Here is a 23,997-nt window from a genome sequence, read left to right on the forward strand (position 1 = left end):
AGCAGTACAGCTTCAAGTGATTCTGTCTAGCCTCCTAAATGCTAGCTCAAAGAGTGAATATGTGATGCATTGTCTGGTGCTCAATTAGCCTATCTAATCTTTCCTTTCTTAAGTAGACTTGATTGACTACACTCTTTTGATGTTTCCTCGTCTCGTTTCTAGCCTTCCATCATTGGTCTATATAAACATATATTGAGGTGTGTGTTTGATCCACTTCTAACTGGTTTATCAACTAAGTATATCTTTTATTTATCTTTGGAACTGTTATTTAATAAACATATTATTTCAATTTTCTGAATCATGGTGCCTGTTTCTTTTAAATGTTTGTGATCGATTGAAATTTCAAACATTATCCTTGCATCTTGCCATTGATACATAGAGGAACCTGAGGTTTTCTCAAGGCAGAGGTTACACTAGCTCTAAAGGAACCTGAGGTTTTCTAGGTTCAAGATTTTTGTTTTCAGGATATATGATTCTCAATACTGTTAATTTCTGGTATGTTTTTTCTTAATTTCACACAACAGGTTAACTCTCTGTTAATGTTAAGGTATGCGCTCATCAAGTTTTTGTTATTTTGCTAGTCCTATTGATTCCATACCCAATGTAACTATCGCAATATAGGTTGCATATGGTCCATATTTTTAGTCATCTTTATAGAATGTGCCAAATCCCCATCAGTCATATTTCTCTGACAATATATCTGAGATAATGCAATTGTATTTTGTTTCCTCCCATGACTACAATTATACAGTTTTTTTCGTGCTGAAAAATAAATCCAGTGACAACATTTCTCTCTTTGGCATCACATAATGCATCACTGTAAACAAAACTTTCTTTCTGTGCCTAGGCTCTGTCATTTCTGGTTCAGATCTGTGGTTGTTAAGGACAGGATTTGGTGTGTGCCACGATTACAGGGGAATTATAGTTGGGCAAAATTCCAGGCTCCCAAATCTTTAGAGATCATGCTGTGATTGTCTGATACCTGTACCAATTATGCCCTCAAATTGTTTGCACAATGACAAACAGTATTATTTTTCAGAAACTCCTTTTCATTCGGATTAGGTTTTTGCCATGAATATTAGTAATCTGTCAACATTCAGATTAGGTTTTTGCCATGCTTCATAGTCCATGAAGAGTTTGAGGCCAAGCATGAGAAAATGTTCATTTTCAGAAACTCCTTTTCATTTGGATTACTTTTTTGCCATAAATATTAGTAATCTGTTAACATTCAGATTAGGTTTTTGCCATGAAGATTCTGACAACATTCAGATTAGTTTTTTGTCATCTTTAGAATTCACTATCTTGAATGTTGTTAGTTTTTTGCCATAAATATTAGTAATCTGTTAACATTCAGATTAGGTTTTTGCCATGAAGATTCTGACAACATTCAGATTAGTTTTTTGTCATCTTTAGAATTCACTATGTTGAATGTTGTAACCAAACCAAAAAGTTAATGTGAGTAAACTAATGCTGAAGAGTCAATTTATAAAATAACAAGAATCAAGTGTTTTCTAAAGTAAATTGGCTCTTCACCGTGGCATCAGGGACCAAACCAAAAAGTTAGTGATCGATTGAAATTTGAAACATTATCCTTGCATCTTGTCGTTGATACATAGAGGAACCTGAGGTTTTCTCAAGAGAGAGGTTACACTAGCTCTAAAGGAACCTGACGTTTTCTAGGTTCAAGATTTTTGTTTTCAGGATATATGATTCTCAATACTGTTAATTTCTGGTATGCTTTTTCTTAATTTCACACAACAGGTTAACTCTCTGTTAATGTTAAGGTATGCGCTCATCAAGTTTTTGTTATTTTGTTTCCTTTGTAATTTGCAAATTAAAGCATACGAACAGTTCCTATATTGTTCTGTTTGGTCAATCGTCAAAAATTAAAAGCAAGCATGTTAGATAACTCACATCTCACATCTTTTCTCGAAGCTTCTCAAATTCCTGTTGTTCTATCACTTATTTTTCAGTGCTCATAACTCATGACAATCCAAGTGATGTTATAAAGGCAATATACAACATTGGGCAACATGTTTAACTAGTAAAATATAGATTTCAATAGACAATCTATTATTATTTTATTTCACAAATGCAATCAACAATAATGTTAACTTTCAAAAATATTCTTAAAGTTATGGTGCATTTTTTCATTTTGTCTTTCCACTGGTTCCTTTTGTTAACTTGCAGAAATATTCTTAAAGTTATGCTACATTTTTTCATTATGTCTTTCCACTGTTTTCATTTCCAATTTCTTTGTTATTTATAAATATGACTTGTTGCTAGAAATTTGATATTTGTTTGGCAACATAATGCAAGAGCCTACTTTTTTAATATATATATTTTGTTCGAAACAATCATCTTCACTTTTTGCTAATTTGATCAATATTTTTTGCAAAGCTATAGAAGACAATTGCAGAAGGCAAGTCTGGTAAGCAATTGCAAATGATGGAAGAAATAATAGATGTTGACAGTTACAAATTCAGATTACAATGCATTTTGCCTGACAATATTGATACTGTATTAAAAAGAAATGGTCTTTTTAGACTAAATGCATTTTCATATACTGTAGGAGATTGTCTATTTGACTCATTCGAAATGCTTCTACATTTTCGTTATACTTCAAATGAACTACGAAATGGGTTAATAGAACATTTTCTTTTTTTCTTAAACAACAATGATGTTGAAGAAATAGAGTCATATGAGTATGAACTAGCACCTAACTTCCTATATGAGTAACATGGTATTAATGATATTGGTACATATCTTCATAAAATGCGTTGTTCTGCATCTACAAATATAAAGGAGTCTGACTGAGGCTTATGGGGTGATACCTTTTGCATACGTTGGTTAGCTAAATGGCTAGATATATCAATTACAGTTTGGTCATTGACAAGAAAAACAAGATATTTGCTTTTTAATCAACATGAAAATACAATTCCATATTGCATTCTCTTTCATGATGCAAATCCTGTTAGTGGTCATTATGAACCATTGCTTTACCAAAAGTTTCCAATATGCATTTGCAGCCAGTCTAATATCTACCTGTCATCTATTTGCAAAGATATTGAAAGCCACTGGATGCATATTGCAGATAATATGCTTTTAAATGAATTAACAATCACAAAGCAAATGACATCTAATTGTGGTGACAGTCTCTTTAATGCAATTTGCTATTTAGTGGCAACAGAATTCGATGCACAGTGTTTGCGACTTTACATTGTGCAATCTTTTTGCAATGCACTTATGCATAAGAATCGAGATGCATTACATTGTTTAGAACAATACCTAGTAGTTGATGTGATACACTATGCAATGAATAACAATTGGCAACAATATCTCAGAAATATGGCAATGCCATATGAGAAAGGACAGGTAGAAGGCGGACCATTCTGTTTGCAATGGATATCTGTGATATTCAAAGTCAATATCCAGGTATGGTCCTCTGTTGCTAATAACTTTGTCAGTTACAGTTCTGCTTATTTGACATGCAATCATATTGTTAACATCATGTCATTCAAGATAGATACATCACATATTCACTACCACGCAATGATACAAAAATATGTTCACAATTCTCAACAAGTGTACATGGAAGCAAAAGAGGATTGTAATCAATTGCATCATAAGCATATACTAGAAAAACAACAATGTATATCTCAAGTACATTTTAAGAATAATATTGCATTTGAGATAGCATCTCATTTAGAACAAATGCAGGCAACTAAGCATCGTAGGGTCAATTATCACAAACTAAAGCAATTCATACGTACAAAACACAAATGCAATGACATATGCAAAAAAGCATCTTCTAATAAGAAGTCAAGAATGACAAGTAAGAAAGATGCAGTACAGATTTATATGGAAAAAGTCGAAGACACGCCTAGGAATGCATATGCAGTTTGTACCAGATTGCATTTTGCAAAAAATATCAGATTCTTCACTATAGATTTGCAAGAAAAGCATATGAATTTGACATTGAACAATAGGACCTTCAGCGATGAAAACATATGTGTTGCTTGCAAAAAAGCACTCAAGAATGGAAAGCTTCCACAATTTGCAACACCTGAACAAATAAGACGTAACATTCCATTGCCAACTGTAAATACACTTTCAGATCTAGAAGAAAGACTTGTGTCATTGAGAATTGCATTTGAAAAAATCAGACAATGGGGATATAGGCAATCAAAAATTGGCTTAACAGGATCAATTATCAATGTACCAGTTCATATGGATGTTGTGCAAAAAGAATTGCCACAATATCTAAGTGATACAATGACAATTGCAGTTGCATTAAAAAGACGATTGCAATACAAAAATGCATACCAAACAGGTAAAGTACGTCCAATTATTGTCATGAAAGCATTGAACGAACTATGTTCTAGAAGTCTTTATAAAGCTGAGAACATTTGTATAAATGAGAATTGGGCCCATGTTTTACAAGAGAATAATGAATACTTTGTACAAAATTCAAACAACGACAATGAAAGTGATACAGACAGTGATGCAAATAACGAAACACCTACTGAAACATTGGTGCATGGATTAATAGAGTCACAACGCATCTACGATTTGCAAGACAAGATTATTGAACTAGCACCTGCTGAAGGACAACGACCACTGGGGATTTTCAAGGAAAAATATGCAAAAGAAATGAACTTTCCAACATTATTTTATGGCGATGCATGTGATCATGACATCACAAATAGGTTTAGTTACCAAAAAATTGTACAATGGGAATTGTTACAAGCAAGTGGTGACTTCTCATATCATACAACAAATTTGTTTTTCAAGACAATGAGAATAATAATTGATAAAGCGCTTTCTTGCATATGGGTACGAATAAGAGAAGGACAACTAAAAGGCAGGAAAATATTAGCAAAAGATGTCAAGTATCGAGAAAATTTGGAAAAGTTATTGAAATCTGATATTGGATACATAGATTTAAAAAACATTCGCATATCTTCTGATTATTTGGAACAAATTAAGAAAAACATATTTGCAATGATACGACAATTGGGGCCTCCAACTTTCTTTGTGACATTTACAAGTGCAGAACATCGATGGAAACCATTAGTAGATACACTCATCACATTGTTTAGAAATAAAGAAAATAAAAATGCTATTGATATATTAGAAGATGATGACATTGACTACCTTATAAGAAAATATCCAATCACATGTAGCCAGTACTATAGACATAGAATTAATGTTGTAAAGCGATTGATATGTCAAAATACTACATTCTTTGGAAAAATATCTGATTACTATTTCGTAACAGAATTTCAAAATAGAGGAACTGAACATGAACATGGACTGTTATGGATAGAGAATGCTCCAATATATGGAAAACAAAGCAATTCAGAAATTGAGAAGTTTCTTGACAATTACATAACTTGTAATACAGATCATTTGGACCCAGATGTTGCTAAATTGCATAAACATCACCATACAAGAAGTTGTAAGAAGCGAAAAAATTCAAACTGTAGATACAACTTCCCCATGCCACCAATGAAATCAACAATGATCATCGAGCCAACCAATGCACAAAATAAAAAAAATCGTAGAGAAATCAATATCACTTTTCACATTCTTGGCGCAAACAAACTACAATGATTCAATAACCCATGACAATTTCCTCCTAGAAATAGGACTACTAGAAAGTGAGTACATAGAACTATTACAACATACAATAAAGCAACCAACAATTTTCCTGAAACGAAAACCTTCTCACATTTGGAATAACAGTTTTGCGAAGGCTATGCCTACTTTATGGAATGCAAATACAGATGCACAATTTGTGCTAAATGCATATGCCACAACATCATATTGTAGTTCATATATGACCAAAATTGACAAGTCTATGACAAATGCATTTAGAAGAATACGCAAAGAGCATCAAAAAAATGAAATTGATGCTATGCAAATGATTCGTAAACTTGGAAATGCATTACTCAATCTATAGCAAATGTCAGCTCAACAAGCAGTGGATATAGCACTTTCATTGCCATTGAGTTGTAGTTCAAGGGAATGTATATTCATAAACACATCTCCAGTTGACAAACGCACATTTATGCTTAAACCACTTATTCTTTTGAAACAAGAACCTGATGATTCAGAAGATGTTATGTGCCATTCCATTATTGACTACTACATTGGACGCCCAAGTTCCATTAGCAAAATCTGCCTTGCAGAATTTGTATCAAATTACAGGAAAGATGGCACACCCATATCTAAAAGGAAAAAACCAAATGTTATACGATTTTTCAAATATAACAAACACAATGATATTGAAAACTTCTTCCGAGAGAAATTATTATTATATATGCCATTTGAAAATTGTGAAAATACATTGAAACAAGAATTGTCTACATGGCTCTCTGCATATACATTACATGAAAAAACAATTCAAGCCAATGAAGCCAAATTTACATATAACATCAATCCAACATGGGGTGATTTAGAGACTGCAACAAATGAGCAAATTAGTTCTTTGAATACTAACCAAATGAATATGCGAAGCCAAGAGAACAGTTCCCATTATGAGGAATATGATTTGCAATCGGACTTGCAATTTCCAAAACAGATTGAAATGAAGAAAAAAATCAATCTTGGATTTCAAATTACTGCCCATCCATTTTTAATGGAGAACAATGAGTATTACAAACTTAGAAGAATGTTGAACAAAGAGAAACAAGAAATTGTAAAAGACGTTGCAATTAAAAAAAAAAACCCCAAGGAACCAATTTACCTTTTTATTACAGGTGGAGCAGGCGTAGGTAAAACACTCACAGCAAAAGAAATTTTCCAAATGCTTATATGAATTTATGATTCACAAAACACAACTGATCCTATGAAACCAAAAGGTCTAATATTAGCATACACAGGAAAAGCTACATATAATGCAGGTGGAACAACAATCCATTCTGCATTGCTAATGCCTTTTAACAAGTCTCAATTGTTCCCACTCAGCAAAGAAGAATTGGACAACTTATCAAAGCTATATCAAGAATTGCAGCTAGCTTTCATAGATGAGGTCTCGATGATTGGTAATCGGTTCTTATATTCTATTGACAGTAGATTCAGAAACATAAAACATGTCCAAACCAAATACTTTGGCAACATTGACATCATATTTTGTGGTGATTTCTATCAAGCACAACCTATTCAAGACTCTCTTATTTTTGAACAACCAAGAATCAACAATCAAACAATAACACATGATTTCTAGAAGTATAATGTCAAGTGCTTCCAATTGCATATGACTATGCGACAAACAAATAAGAGATTCATATCAGTGTTAAATAGAATGCGAACAAATTGTCAAACATCTGATGATATAACATATATGAATATAAGTTGCATGCGCCTTGTACCAAATGATCTGACATTTCCCTATTTATTTTACAAAAACAAAGATGTTGCAATGAATAACAAGAAAATGTTAATGCTGATGCCTGGCAAAGAAATTTTAATTAATGCAATTGATGAAAATGAGCAGAATAATGGCAATTTCCCAACCCATCAACATACAGTGATTTTGCCTTCGCAACTTCTGATAAAGTTGAACATGTTAGTTGAAATGTATGCTTGCAATTATGATGCACCAGATGGGCTAGTAAATGGTGCAGATGGAATAGTTAAAGCATATACCCATACAGATAAGGTCGATGTTCTATGGATTAAGTTCCATAACCCTAATATTGGTCATCGACGATCTAGAAAACTAGCTCATTTGTATACTTTCGACATAGCACATGATTGGACACCAATACTGCGAATATCAAAAGCAATGCCTATCACATCAAAGATGGCCCAGTTGAAAATACGAAAACAATTTCCAATTCAACTTGCATGTGCACACACAATACATAGATCACGAGGCTTAACCTTGGATAGGCTTGCATTCGACCCTACTGGAGTACAAGTGCATGGCCTAGTATACACAACACTATCACGTGTTAGAAACATAGAATCATTGTATTTGCTTAATCCTCTTAAACACAATAATTTTAAGGTTAAGCAAAAAGTAAATTGTGAAATGCAACGTTTGCAAACCACTGCAAAATGGCAATTAGAATATGACTCTTCATCAATACAATCATTGCGATCCATCTTTATTCTTTCATTGAACACTCGTAATCTTCATGCACATCTTACTAACGTATGCAATGATTATGACACAATGCAATCTGATATCTTATGCTTACAAGAAACACATATGTCATTGTGTATGGAAAATGAATATTTCAAAAATTTCAATTGCATCTCAAGTTGCATTAAGCATGGAGTAATGATATTGATAAAGAAAAATATCATTATCCTTGAACATACCCATTTTGAAGAGCAATTGTAGAAGCATTGCTCGCAAAAATAAAAGTTCACGGATTACAAATTGCAATATTCAATATATATGCATCGCCACATGCAAATCTAAACAATATTTTGAATGTCATTGCAAAAGATTTATGCCACTTAGATCTAAACAATATCATAGTTATATTAGGGGACTTCAATATTGATATGGTACATTGCAATCAAAAAACAAAGCAGCTAGAAACCTATATGGAAAACTACAATCTTCATTTCCTTATTGACAAAACTAATACCATGCATAAATCATTCATTGACCATGTTTGGGAAAATCTAGCTAATATAAAATATAGAATTTTCATATTGGATACATATTGGTCTGACCATGAAACAATATCTCTTGTCCTTCAGCTATGATATACACATGAAACAGTTTACAAAATTGCAAATTTTGACATTTTTGCAATACCTCATTGTTTTTACCATTTCTATTTTACTAAAGCATATTACAATATTCTTTTTGTACTAAACCAAATAATAACACCATACATACTATGCATTCTATCGTACATTTACATATATGAGCTCATGTATTCATCAATGCAAATTATGCCAAAGACACCCTTTTCAATTAAGCAACACAAGCATCCTATCATAAATTTGCAGATATGACCTCATCTATTTATGAATGCAGATTGTGCCAGTAAAACCTTTTTCAATTGAAAAAAACGACCAAGAAAAAAGAACAACAACATGGAACATAAACAAACAGAGTATATTCTTCTTGCCTTTCCTTTCCTATGGATCTTCTGTTCTTGTTCAACTTTTACTTTTATATGTTCTTTTAATTTGCACTAAATATGTCTTACTATTCTATAACATAGCATAAATCTTGAAAGAGGAAAATGAACAATTGAAGAAATAGAATACATAACCCAATTAGAAAGGGCAAGCCAACTGCTTGTTTTGCAAAGGTATGTTTATGAGAACTATACAAATATGCTAATTTGTATTTAGAATATTAATGTTTACTATATATGCATTCTATTTTTACATATGTATGGTTCTATGGTTTTAATGTTCTTGTTCACTTTTTACTTCTAATTTGCACTAAATATATCTTACTATTCTATAACATAGCATAAATCTTCAAAGAGGAAAAGAAACAATTGAAGAAATAGAATGCATAACCCAATTAGAAAGGGCAAGCCAACCACTTGTTTTGCAAAGGTATGTCTATGAAAACTACAAAAATATGCTAATTTGTATTTAGAATATTAATGTTTACTAAGGTATGTCTATGACAACTATACAAATATGCTAATTTGTATTTAGAATATTAATGTTTACTATATATGCATTCTATTTTTACATATGTATGGTTCTATGGTTTTAATGTTCTTGTTCACTTTTTACTTCTATATGCTCTTTCAAATTGAACTAAATATATGTTGCTATTCTATAACATAGCATAAATCCTGAAAAAGGAAAACAAACAATTGAAGAAATAGAGGGCATAACTCAAATAGAAAAGGCAAGCCAACCACTTGTTTTGAAAAGGTATGTGTATGACAACTATACAAATATGCTATTTTCTATTTAAAATATTAATGTTTATTATATATGCATTCTCTTTTTACATATGTATATTTAAATGTATATAAATTAGAAAATCTTGGATGATTGGAGAAAGCACTAGTAGTAAGTCCCCCCAGACAATGCAGCAAGAAGACATGTACAGGTTACATATCATAACTTCTTTATTGATTGCTTATCACAAAATACATGTGATAATATCCACATCATATTGAAATGTGCATTTACTTGTGTTAGTCCAACTGAAACAAACACAACAAAACTTGATTCAACAAATGTACAAAATGATACATCAAAAAGGTATGCATATGAAACACAACAGTCCAATCTATTTCTAACTAAGCAATTTTAATAGGCAAAAACAGACACTGCCAATTAAAGTATCAATTGAAGATTTCAATAGTCGTAGAATTGGGCAGCTATTTGTTGGAGACATAATGGTTGTCTATACTGCATTCCTTGATAAAGCAAACAAATCACGTCAAATATTACGAGCTAATTTGACAGATGCTCAAGGAATGATGACTATTACGTTAACTGTACCTGCACATTTAGTGGAGCGACATGAACAGAAAATTTTGCAAGGCAACAACATCTCAATTACAAATTTCAAGATATTGCCTAAAACTGTTTATGATTGCGGTGACTTTGACAAAATAATTTTTCTTAATGAATCAAGTATCATAGAACTGTACCTGAAGTTTGCAAAGAATACTGCTTCATTCCCAATACAACCATTAGGCAATTTGCAAACAAAAAAGAAATGTACCCAATTGGCACAATCGCTGCAGCCGTTACACTTGCCAAACGGGTTGGATTGCATTACATACTCCATATCAAAGATGGAGATTCTGAAAATGACAATGAAACTGTATGTATTTGCATGTTACTTATTCCTAATTGTCAGTAGATAACATGCATCACTTCAATATATAGTTATTGTAATTTGTCTATAGTTATTGTAATTTGTCTCTTGCACTTGCAATTTTTCAACACATACGAACAATGTACTTGCATATTACTTTTCGTATTTTTCAATAGATAACAATTTCTCTCTTGCAGTTGCAACTGTTTGACATGTATGAACAATTTTTCCTTTCAATGGAAAAACAACTACAGAAAGGAGACTTCCCCCTCATCCTTTTCAAAAATTTAACAAAAAAGGTAAACACAAAAGAAACAATATTCAGGGCATCAAAGTCAACGTTCATGACTGAACTTAACACAGATGCACTGAACAATCTCAGAAAACTAACTACATCTACCTATGGTGTAAGTATAACAATAATGGTGTTTTTACTAGCTTTTCATTTGCCATGTAATAATGTAAATTAACGTTTGAATATTTTATAAACAGGTCGAAGGTATTCTAATGGAAAAAAATCCATATTCAACTCCTTTCGAACCTGTTTGTGCAATTTGTAACTCCCCAGTCAATTCATCCATAGTGATAACCAATGGAACAATTTTCTGTTCACAATGATAATTGCTCTTTCATCTACAAGCATTGTATAAATGCTGTAATAGAATCCATTACAAATAACTTTGTCCAGTGCATTATCAGGCAACCCTTATTACATGACTTACTTCCTTATTTAAAAGCAATGTCATATGAGACATATTTTCAACAGAAAGCTACCACTGTTTACATGTTACGTGACTTCAAAATTCACAGCAAGTTCACACTCAATGAAGATAGTGAGATATTACATGTCAGCTAACAAATGGAAGGTACATCAACATATGCCTTAACATCTTTTGTCTCAAATATGTCCTCTATTCAATTCACAATGTTATCATTTTATTATAACTAACTATTTATTATACAAATTACAAAATCCAGGAACATGGCGGCCTTCACGTACACAGCAAATGCAAAAGTGATATGAATATGTTTCTTCATATTATGGTATTACAGTAATAGAACTATTTAACTTGCAATTTCCACTCATTTACGAAGAAAATGTACTTTCAATATTGTAAATTCCATTGCTACTTTAAAATGAGAAGAGAAGATTTTAAATTTCTGTTGTCGATTCAAATTTTAGTCATAATGAGCTTGTTGTAAGCCATCTTGTTTTGTTAGTTTTTGTTTCTTGGGTAATGTAGGTAACGGTTCAGGAAAGAAGGCTGGAAAGTCTTTATGCATGTGTGTTTGTACTGTTTCTGTTTCTGTCCTGTATTTCAAATGGAAGGCATTCTGCAACATGCTTGAAGCTTGACAATCAGACATTGTCTTGCCACCTTTTGTATTTATATTTTTGCTCCATCTTAAAAAGTACCGTGTTTGGTTTAAATTATATCGTTGAATACAACAAATGCAACCTCAGATGAGCAATAATTTTGTATCTACGGCTGCTGAATGCGAACACCAAAGGTTCCATAGATTGATTAAACATGGTGCTTATTATCCAGTGAAGTTAAATGACAAATTGTATATTGAATCGGTTACTCATTTCTGTTTCTTCCTATGTTATGCCTGAAAGCTATGAAGTTCTGGAGGTGGCATCTCTTATTTGTTTTTTTTCCCAATTTTCCCTAGTTTCAGATACATACACTGAAATGCTACATTGCAAAAATGAACTTCCGTGGGCTTAACTGCCAGATTCCACCAAACTATTTAGCACTTTCAACCTAGCCTCCTCTCTCTTTGCTACTCTGCTATACACGTTGGGTTGGATTATAGGGAATTGGAACCCTGGTGAACAGTTGTAATGGTACGTTCATCTCACTACAAAATCGAAATGCATAGATGTCCCAAGTATCAATAGCTGATTTAGTAGCTAAATATATCAAAGTATTAATAGCTTAATATCTGCTTTAATAGCTAAACCTAAATAATCCATACCTAGGATAGATCTATTAAGTATTAATAATTTATTTTCCCTGTATAGATCTATTAATTATTAATAATTTATTTAATTTGTTGTACTATGGCACTTTCCTCTATTAAATTAAGTACTGCAAACTACTTAGAAGCAATATGTTACCATACCAGGTAAACTTTATAAATAGCACCAAACTATATGGACTTTAAAATGAATTTATGTTGTTTGAAGATGGAATTATGGCATAGTGCTATACAAAATCTACTGATAACTAGCTATGATAAGAGAGCTTTGCTAATCAACGGACAGCTCCGTACATTGCCCTCAAGGCACCGCAGAGGTTTGTATTGCATTTGGTATTATTTTATTTTACCTATGTTTCTGTTTATTGTTAACTGTACAATTTGCTTAAATTTTTTGCATGTTATTAAACAGATGTGATCCAATCTTATTGCCAGGTCTAAAGACGGGGCGATAGATGTTATTCAGACATATGTCTCTTGCAATGGGCATGAGCCAGAGCAACATGAGGTAATAACCATTTAAAATATTTTAACAATCTTGAAATATATGTTTTACTTCGAACTGAAATTTTTGTAACGAATCACACATTGAATTTGCAACGCCATCCAAGCAGCAAGATCTTTCAGGGAAGGTAGCAAGTTTGTTCGGCGAAGGCAGATTGAAGCTTTGTTGTTCGGTTCAGTTTAGCGAAACAGAATGGGTCTTCGTCAGAGGTCAGTTGCTTTTCCTTTCTCCAAACCTGCACTTTCTGCATATTTTTATCATAAATTAGATCTGGTATCTGTGGACAGCAGCAAGGTTGTCCTTATTTCAACATATTCTCAAATGGTAACTCAAGAATATCTCTTGCTCTTGGTTTAAACAATCAATTATCAAATGTCATTCCTGTGCATCAAAAGGTAACTCGTTTTTTCATCAATTGGGTGATATCTAACTGTTGCTTGGCATATCCTGATGTAAATTAACTTTATTTCAAACCTAGCACCGACTAATTAGCTCCTAACCCTCACTATATTGTGGTGGTTTATGCCCCAGTTTCTTGTTAAATGCTCTTAAGGCATCTTATCACTTATTGGTGCATTTCTCAAGTGCGCCTACGCTGCGTCACCATGGTCAGCAAATTCGTAACCATACCTTAATGTTCGCCCTCTCAGAAACGAATAGTACAATTTTCAATTTTCAAAAAATGGGTGCTATATCCTTTCGTGCATGATTTCCAAAAATGGTGACCACTTCTTTTCAATAAGCAACCCTACGCTTATATTGCAGTACTCACTTAACTGCACCAATTGCATATCAAATTCCGCACATCACCGTCGATTTGACAGCTCTAGGTGAACTATTTCAGTTCCATTTCAAATCGGACAGTATATGTATTTATGAGTTGCATGCCATAACAGCTCTAGGTGAACTATTTCAGTTCCATTTCAAATCGGACAGTATATGTATTTATGAGTTGCATGCCATAACAGAAATCAAGATTGAAAAGACTAGACGCAAAAATACCACAGCAACGTTAGGTAATAAGCATTTAAAACATTTTAACACCGGTTTGCTCCAATAAATGCTCTTCATATTGGATTATATCCTCTCCCATCTGATCTTTAAGTATTTCAGCTCCATTTCAAATCAGTCCGTATATGTATTTATTACTGCACCTGTCAGAAATTTATCCTGCATTCAAGTGTTGCAATCTTGCACACGTTTCCCTATTTGGTTCTACAGGACTTCTCGGTTGCATCTCTTTTAGTGCATAGGTTCCAAAAACGCTCGTTCCACGAGGATGAAGAAGCCTATACAAACATCCATTACCCACTGTCTTTCAATATTTTCAAATGATTACCTCTTGCCTGCAGTAAAATATTCCCAAAAACTCAGTTCCATTCACATTTAAAACCAGCTTGCAAACACGTTGAACTCTTTTATAAATTGGCAAAAGCAATTTCTAATTTCTCGCCTACAAAACATAACTTCCTTCTCCACCTACATATTGACATACATCTCTCTGCTTCACATAACATGGAATCCATTAGCATCAGCCAACTTACTCAACTGGCAGCATTGTTTCTCTTAGCACTTCTTCTCATGACTCTTCTGATTATGGACATCCTAAAAGTAGAAGCACAAAGAAAAAAGAAACCAAGAAATAGCCACTAACAATAACATCTCCAACCAGGAGCATAGGAATCTATGACAATCTATAACAAGTCACATTTTTGAGGACACATTGTCAAACTTCTGAATATCAGACCTATTTCTGATAAATATTATTGTTGACAGTAAGTTATTTCCGGACAATAATTTGGAAATATGCCCTGAATGTTGAACACATAGTTCAGAGTTCAACTTTACTACTTGTAAGTATCATGCTGATGATAGTTTTGAATGACTGAATTCCTATTTCAAAAGTTCAATATGCCATCCAAAGTCTCTTATTTGAATTATATTATAAAGTGCATTTTGTCAAATTTACAGGTTCTGAGAAAGCCCCCAGTGAAAGAGAAAACTAAGCCATTGAATATAACTCGGAATATCAGCTTCCAACAGCTCTTGTCTTCTTTATCATCCTAGACAACATAAGACAGATGGATGCAAATGGTCACTGCTCTGCAGCATGTAGGCCAGTCAAGAAACTAGCCCCATAGCTATTTTGTTACTATGTAATATTTGCATCCACTGTGAAATGATTTACGGCTGAGAGTACCTGCCTGCCTTGAGCGACTTATATGAATTACTGGTTTTAAGGTTTAAAGATAGATTTATATGAATTATTGGTTTTAAGATTTAAAGATATTTTTCAGTCTAGGCAATTAATTTTTCAGTCAAGATTGAACAGAATGTTTATTTGTAGTTGAGCATTATTGAAAGGGCTGAATTCGATCACTTTGTATCTCCAAACCCTGTTCCTAAATGATTTTGTGCATTTCTGTTTAGCATCTTCATTCAAATAAAGCTTCTTTAAGTTCATAATGGTTCTTGTCATACCTGGACAGATGGATGCATATGTTTGCTGCAGGATTAGCACGTTCCTTAACGACAAAAGGAGGTTGGTGTTTGGTAAGGTAGGGTGGCAGAAGAGCAATCTTCATTTTGCACCTACCTTCCGTGGTTACCAATTTTGGGTGTTGTTGTCACTCCAGATTTCTTTGCTGGATAGGCCAAGCAAGCAGACTTAGCATACTTCATGTTATGTGATGCATTGATCACTGGATTGCAAATAGAGCTCGGTCATGCATTGACCGCTGGATAGGCCAAGCATGCAGACTTAGCAGTCCTCAGCTCAAGTGTTTGGTGATTGGCATATCGAAGCAAATAGAGCTCAGTGATGCATTGATCGCTGGATTGCATGTGTGTATCTTGTGGGCGTCGGGGCGGTGAGTAAACCCGATTTGCGGAAATGGGTGACAAGGCTGCGACTCTGGAAGCCATTAACAAAGAAGCTATGGATTTGGTAAGGAGGACTTGAATGCCTTTTGAGTCTTTTACCAAGTGTTTCTGTGGAGCTTTGAGATTGATTTTGTGAAGTTTGTTAATGCAGGAAAATATTCCCATCGAGGAGGTTTTTGAGTATATTCGGATACAACAAGCTCAAAGAGAAAAAGGTAAGGGTAGCTTCGACATATTTCTAATTTTGAACTCAGTTCCGGAGTTGAGCTGGGATTTGAGATCTACGGGAAATTGAATTTCTAAGGCTGTTTGAGCCTTGAGGTATGCAGAGTAAAGCAAATTCTTTGGTTCTACTGTGAAGCGATTTCTTTCACGGTTAGAGATATGAACAGGCACAGTGTAATTTCCATGGCTTATATCGTTCTTTAAAATAAATACGTTTTCTTAGCTTGGTCGGGCTTATACTGCAACATCAAATCTTTAGGCTACAGGAAAGTATATTGCCTAGGCTTCCGATGAGGGATCCTTTGTCATAGCTTATGCCAAGAGGTTCATGCACTTGGGGTTTATGCGGAGTACTTGAACATTGTCAAGAATTGATTAAATTTAACTCCATGACGTAAGCATCATACACTTCTAATTCCCCTCGTTGATTCTATTATAAAGCAGCTATCAAGCTTCATTGCTAATATCATGTAATTAGTTCTATATATTTTGTCGGCACAGTCGCTGCACTCATCATTTTTCTATCTCGGGTTCTTCGTCTCTTTGCAGTCTCAGTCATTACTAGTGATTTGTATTTCTCATTGGTAAAACAACTGTTGATATACTGCTAATGCCATATTTTCTCTGTTTTTGAAAACTCTCGGTTATTTACACCACAAATATCATGTTGTTACTTTTATATGTTCTATTTTTTTTTTCTATGGTGTTTTCTTCTCTACAAGGGCTTTTCCTAGTCGGGCCTACAAAGTGTACATTCAGTTTATCAAACATGTCTGTCTGCCTGTCTTGACTCTTCAACATGCTTGGATAATATACCCCCATTGATCAATCCATGAACTAAACACATATCTTTAAAGTGTGGCCATTCCTTCTGACAATTGTATTTTTTTGGAAAATTGGTCATGGTTATTATTTTGTTTTTTCATCATTAATAATATTTGCTAGTACTATTGCTAATTTTGTGTTTTCTGTGTTTGTTTGATAGTAAATAGTAGTGTGGCATTTGGTCTCTCCCATTGGATATCGTTCCCCTCTATTGTATTTTTAGTAGTTCACAGTAATACTTCATCCTTATGGTTCCTGTTCATATTATCGGAAAAGAAGATGGCTTCTTGTTCTACCGTGTCACAATATTTCTCTCTTGTAGCCAGTATCAGTCAGGGCATACCCTATCCGATCCTTTAGTTGAGGCTTTAATCATGTAAATTGTATCATTGCAGGGAAAACCTCCTAACTGGAAATATTTTGGTGCTATTCTAACATTGCTTGTTATAAACTCTACCATAAGTTTCATAGAGGAAAACAATGCTGGCAATGCTGCTGCAGCACTGATGACTCGGCTGGCTCCAAAGAGCAAGGTCTGTTCACTATCTTTTGTATGAGTGGCAGCCCCGATATTTTCAGTTTTCTATCCTTGGTTTTGCGGGGAAGCATGCAATTGGATGTTCAGAATCCTCTTAAGATCATGGGTGCTGCAGTTTTAAATTCCTTAGTCAATGACTTAAGACTTTGAACTTAACAAGTTCTCAGAGATGGACAATGGAGTGAAGAAGATGCAGCAGTGCTTGTTCCTGGTGACATAATCAGCATCAAACTTAGAGATATTGTTCCTGCGGATGCGTGTCTTCTTGAAGGAGATCCTTTAAAGATTGATCAGGTCTTAATCCAATCCTTTTCTTTACTTCTTATTTCTGATTACAAGTGCTGGAATTTTCGGTATGATTTTATATGGTTTTTGGCATTAACTTCGACTGTTTTGGTACTTTTCCTGAGCCACGTTTTATGGCAATATTTTTGAATGTGTGTAGTCTGCCCTCAGTGGTCAGTCATTACCAGTAACAAAGGGTCCTGGCGATGGGGTTTATTCTGGATCTACTTGCAAACAGGGTGAACTTGAATGTGTTGTCATTGCTACTGGGGTCCATACCTTTTTTGGTAAACCAACACATATTGTCGACAGTACAAACCAAGTTGGCCACTTCCAAAAGGTTGGTATTTACTCTGGACTTCTGATTCTTTTTTCTCCTTTCTCTTATTTCATAAATACATAATTTTTGGTGATACTGTAGTTGTACCAAATTGGCTAGTTAGGGTCCGTGGTAATATTGGATGATCCAGTACTGTTAGTTTCCTTCAAACAAGTATCAATTACTAATTGTTGTCATGAATAGGTTTTCACGAAAGGATATGACAAGGATGTTGTTGTCCTGATGGCTGCAAGAGCATCCAGAACAAAGAATCAAGATGCCATTGATGCGGCAATTGTTGGCATGCTTACGGATCCTAAGGAGGCAAGTATTTTTTTTATGTCATCATATTAAATTTTAGTTGATAAGCAGGCCTATGCTTATTTTACTGATTTGTATCTTTTGTTGTGGGTTTTAACATCCATTGATCTAAAAGGGCAGCCATTCAAGAGGTCCATTTTCTTCCTTTTAATCCAACTGACAAGAGGACAACTCTCACTTATATTGACAATGAAGGGAAAATGCATCGAGTTAGTAAACGTGCTCCAGAGCAGGTATTGTTGTTTGGAAGTTTGACTTCATTAGACTTGGTAATAGGCTGTATTGTTTAGAAAGTGCTTCAAAACTTATTTGTACACATTCTATTAAAACTGAAATGACCAAATACTTTCTGCTAGATTCTTAACCTCGCACATAATAAGCCACAAATTGACTGGCGAGTTCATACAGTTATTGACAAGTTTGCTGAACAAGGACTTCGCTCTCTTGTAGTTGCATATCAGGTTAATAATATGGCTTCTTTTGCTTTATCCGTGGGCTGAATCTTCCCAGTAAGTTCTTCTTGTTGATTATGTATATCTTTATAGCTATCTCAAAATGTTTGCAGGAAGTTCCAAAGGGCAGGAAGGAGAGTCCAGGAGGACCCTGGCATTTTATTGGATTGATGCCTCTTTTTGATCCCCCACACGATGACAGTGCTGAAACAATCACAAGGGCTCTTAATCTTGGTGTAAATGTCAAAATGATCACAGGTATGGTGAGGTTATGGTGTCATCAATTTCACTGCTGTTTTTGTAATGCAGTGAGCCGACATTTAACTATTTACTTGCAAATGTTCATCAGGAGATCAATTGGCTATTGCCAAGGAGACAAGTCGCCGACTGGACATGGGTACAAACATGTATCCATCATCCTCTTTACTAGGTCAGGACAAAGATGAATCAATTGCAGCTTCGCCAGTTGATGAACTGATAGAGAAGGGTGATGGTTTTGTTGGTGTTTTCCCTGGTGAGCAACAATTATCTTTTACTTCTGTGTTTTTTCAGATACTTTTATTTTTTCATTTCCTTAATTAGTGTTTGATTCCATATCCTTCCTGATTTTGACTGGTCATTGCAGAGCATAAGTACGAGATTGTTAAACGATTGCAGGCTAAAGAAGGCAGACATAGGAATTGTTGTTGCTGATGCAACTGATGCAACAAGAAGTGCTTCTGACATAGTCCAGTCAACAAACTGGCCCCATAGCTATTTTGTTACTATGTAATATTTGCATCCACTGTGAAATGATTTACGGCTGAGAGTACCTGCCTGCCTTGAGCGACTTATATGAATTACTGGTTTTAAGGTTTAAAGATCGATTTATATGAATTATTGGTTTTAAGATTTAAAGATATTTTTCAGTCTAGGCAATTAATTTTTCAGTCAAGATTGAACAGAATGTTTATTTGTGGTTGAGCATTATTGAAAGGGCTGAATTCGATCACTTTGTATCTCCAAACCCTGTTCCTAAATGATTTTGTGCATTTCTGTTTAGCATCTTCATTCAAATAAAGCTTCTTTAAGTTCATAATCGTTCTTGTCATACCTGGACAGATGGATGAAAATGGTCGTTGCTCTGCAGCATGTAGGCCAGTCAAGAAACTGGCCCCATAGCTATTTTGTTACTTTGTAATATTTGCATCCACTGTGAAATGATTTACGGCTAAGAGTACCTGCCTGCCTTGAGCGACTTATATGAATTACTTATTTTTGGTTCAGTCCATTTATTCCTTGACCTCTGCCTCCCATCCTCTCCAGAATTGGGACAATTTCCGCCAAGCCAACTTTTCCAAGTTCTGCAATTCCCTGCAGACCCCGGCAGGGACTACTGCCACAGCAGTGGCTCCTTGTTTGAACATGGGACTTGCCATGAATGAGAGTTGTTGGTACAAATCGTGGATTGACGTAACAGGAAATGACCAAGTCATGTTTGCAAGTGTCCACATGAGAGAAAGGTCAGTTTCAATCCTGTTCGGCTCTGCAAAACCAAGAAGCTGCTTGCCGAGGACTATTTCTCAATCTATGTGGCGACTCTTGCTCCGGGCCACATCACGAAGCTCAACCAGACGCTGCACGTGGATCGGAACAAAATGGGAAGAACTTCAAAGTTGCATGGCAGGTGGTGATGGAAGCGAGGATTTCAATTCTGGGCATAAGCAGGGGGCTCTTGTAGACATGTGGGTTCTCAGTCTTAAATCCACATTCGGTAATGTTTCGCAAGCATTGGGCAGATTGGCTCCTTATTTCATAAACCAGTGGAACGAGATTCGCCAGACGGGAATAAGACTTATCCCTACCATAGTTATCAAATTTGGATTCGAATTCTATTCTATAAGAAAAAAATTAACTCTATAAAATCCAATACGCAACAAAATTGATAGTATACATGTTACAAATACTTAAATCTATTAATTTTTTAATAAGAGTTATCTATATAAAATTGAAATTTCTCATTTTATAATTTTGTCTAATATAGAAATTACAGTGTTTTTATTATTTTAATATAGAAATTACTAATTTGCATCTAATTTGCTATTTTATCATTTTTATTAAAGTTAAAGTTATCATTTTTTTTTCTTCCAATTTCTCATTTTATAAATTCTTTGCAAACAACAAGTTTTTCAAAGATTTGTTTTTTCTAATTAATTTTTCCCTATCACAGACTTCCTAGAAACGCCATAAAATTATACATATGCATTTCAAAATGAAGCCTCGAGCTCATTGGCCCCTGCCTTACCACTACCGGTCTTCTTTGGTAGCAGAACATTGTGAATATTCAGCAACACACCACCATTGGCTATGGTCACCATGCTTAGAAGCTTGCTCAGCTCTTCATCATTTCTCACTGTCAACAGAATGTGGTGTGAAACAATCCTCGTCTTCTTATTCAGCAACACACCACCATTGTTGGCTATGGTCACCATGCTTAGAAGCTTGCTCAGCTCTTCATCGTTTCTCACTGCCAACAGAATGTGGTGTGGAACAATCCTCGTCTTCTTATTATCTCTTGCGGCATTTCCAGACAACTCGAACACCTCAGCGGCGAGATATTCAAGAACAGTAGCTAGGTAAACCGGAGCTCCTCCTCCGACATGCTCAACATACTTTCTTGCTTTGAAAAACCGCTCCTCCTCCGACATGCTCAACATATTTTCTTGCTTTGAAAAACTTGGCAATACGCCCAACGGGGAAGTGAAGACCGGTCTTCGAGCTCCGGGAACAGATTCTTACCATCAGCTGGTTTCCCTCTCGCTAGAAAAAAAATACTTGATGCACCGTACCGAATTCGATTTGGCCGAATTCTTAATCGTACCAAATTGAATCAGCGAATTTTCGATTTTTTTTTTACCAATACGCACGAATTTGGTAATTATGATCCCTACTACCACCATGCCCCAAATGGACTGGTATGCAAAATTGAACAAATTTGAACTCAGACAAGGCTTTGCACTTGCCTACCTTCGGCGTCTATGAGACTTTGACCTGGTCGTTCACGCTGCACGCTTCTGATTCAATAAAACAACCAGCTAACTAAGAAAGAGGATGATGGTCATAGTGAGTGGCGCGTGTAGGAAATACTAAGTTGTTGGCACCATAAAAATCGACAATATGAACTCGCACGCAAAACACCCTCCGAAAATGTAGCTCGTGAAACAGCAAGCGTATCGGCTGTTGTAGAAAATGCAGTTAGTGAAACGACAGGTGTGTCGATGGCTGGGTATTTTTAGACGAACATGGGAAATATCCCAGAAACTAGTTGTGACACCAGGAACCGAATGTCAAGCAGTGAGGGTAACAGATGTAAAGTTGACACGAGAAGTGTAGACGATGTATTGATGAATGCCGGCATAAATACTAGCAATTGTCCCAAAAGGTACAAAGAGAGGCCGATAGGATTATTTAATTGGAATTTTTGAATTTTTCTAGAAGAGTTAATTGGTTTGTGGAAAACCTTGTTTTCTTGGACTGGATCATTGTGCAATTACTTTTCTTTAGATGTTTTGTTTATATCTATATTACAAGGAACACATTGAATGTCTTATTTCATTTCTGCTATCCTTACTAATATCTTGTTCGTGCTTTTTCTTGATCAATTTGATGAAATATTCCATTATCCTTTGGTCAAAGTCCTCACCTGCATATTAGTGTACATCCTGGTAAGTTCAAAGCTCGAAAGCCAACCAAAAAAGTCAATCATAACCACCGTGCACGTATTCAAATTCATAATGTAAAATTGTGCACGTATTCAAATTCATAATGTAAAACTGCCAGACAGAGTTCAGACAGAGTACCTCCAAGATGGTATCATCGTTTGTAGCCAAAACCTCAAAAGCTCTGTTGTCAATAGTCAGAACACTGACATCAAACGTGCCACCGCCAAGATCAAAAACAACAATATTTTCCTCTCCACCCTTCTTGTCCAAGCCATAAGCTATTGCTAAGGAAAAATATTTACAAAGCTAATAGTAAAACTATACTTTTAGAGTGATAGTTCTACTTGACACAGAATGAAAGTTCTACATCATAAAAATTATGAAAGGCAAACCAAACTGCAAAAGGCCTGAGACCCAGTACTCTGAAAACCAACCAGATCGATACAACCTGAGACCAAGTACTCTCAATACCAACCAGATCGATACAACCTTTTGTATGAGCTGAATATCCATGTATAAGCAATGAAACAATAAAGCAAGAACTGTCTGACAAGGCTGCAATTTTTCTTATAAAAATATCTCCCACTGCAACGAGTTCATAACAGAAATTTAATGGCACTCCCCTGCACTAATAAATTGAGAGGTATGTGGTAAAAACGATACCCCTCATGATTTTTAATTTTTCATTATTAAACATATACAATACAATTAAATCTGGTACAACCTGCCCCATACAATGAAACTCTCTTCAACTAAAATTGATATGTTGTCCATCAAATTTCTACAATCTACAGACAAGTGAACCTTTCACAAAATTCTGCAGTTGCATTCACAAGTACACCCTCTAGTTATCCACAGAAATTTCCTAGCTCCTGAGCTCTGGGTAGTTACTATATTCATGGATAATATTTAGCTTCACAATAAGTAGCAGGACATACCTGAGTTTAATCTGGCATCAATCATTTGGGATATCTAATTTATTTTCTAGTTTATAACAAGCGAAACCTCAACACCTGCCATACCAGACAAGTAGTAGCCAAAAACAGTAGTCGGAGTTGCTAGAATGCCTCAGTGTTCCATTTAAAGAATTAAAGGTTCAGTGAAGGCATTCGAGGTCATTGGTGTATGTGGGCTGGTCGATGTATGTATACAAATTAATCCCAATTCAACAAGTCCATTTTAA

General features: G+C 34.8%; 2 pseudogenes; one reads left to right on the forward strand and one right to left on the reverse strand.

Moving 5' to 3' along the window:
* The first annotated feature begins 16,140 nt into the window (after positions 1-16,140).
* Positions 16,141-21,015, forward strand: LOC149154926 (plasma membrane ATPase 1-like; annotated as a pseudogene).
* Positions 21,016-21,359: 344 nt separating this feature from the next.
* On the reverse strand, positions 21,360-21,800 carry LOC149154927 (putative histone H2A.3 pseudogene; annotated as a pseudogene).
* Positions 21,801-23,997: the final 2,197 nt, after the last annotated feature.

This window comes from Pinus tabuliformis, chromosome 9 (genome assembly GCF_031772625.1).
Source record: "Pinus tabuliformis cultivar Carrire ecotype Pingquan chromosome 9, CPIR1, whole genome shotgun sequence".
NCBI classification, from domain to species: Eukaryota; Viridiplantae; Streptophyta; class Pinopsida; order Pinales; family Pinaceae; genus Pinus; species Pinus tabuliformis.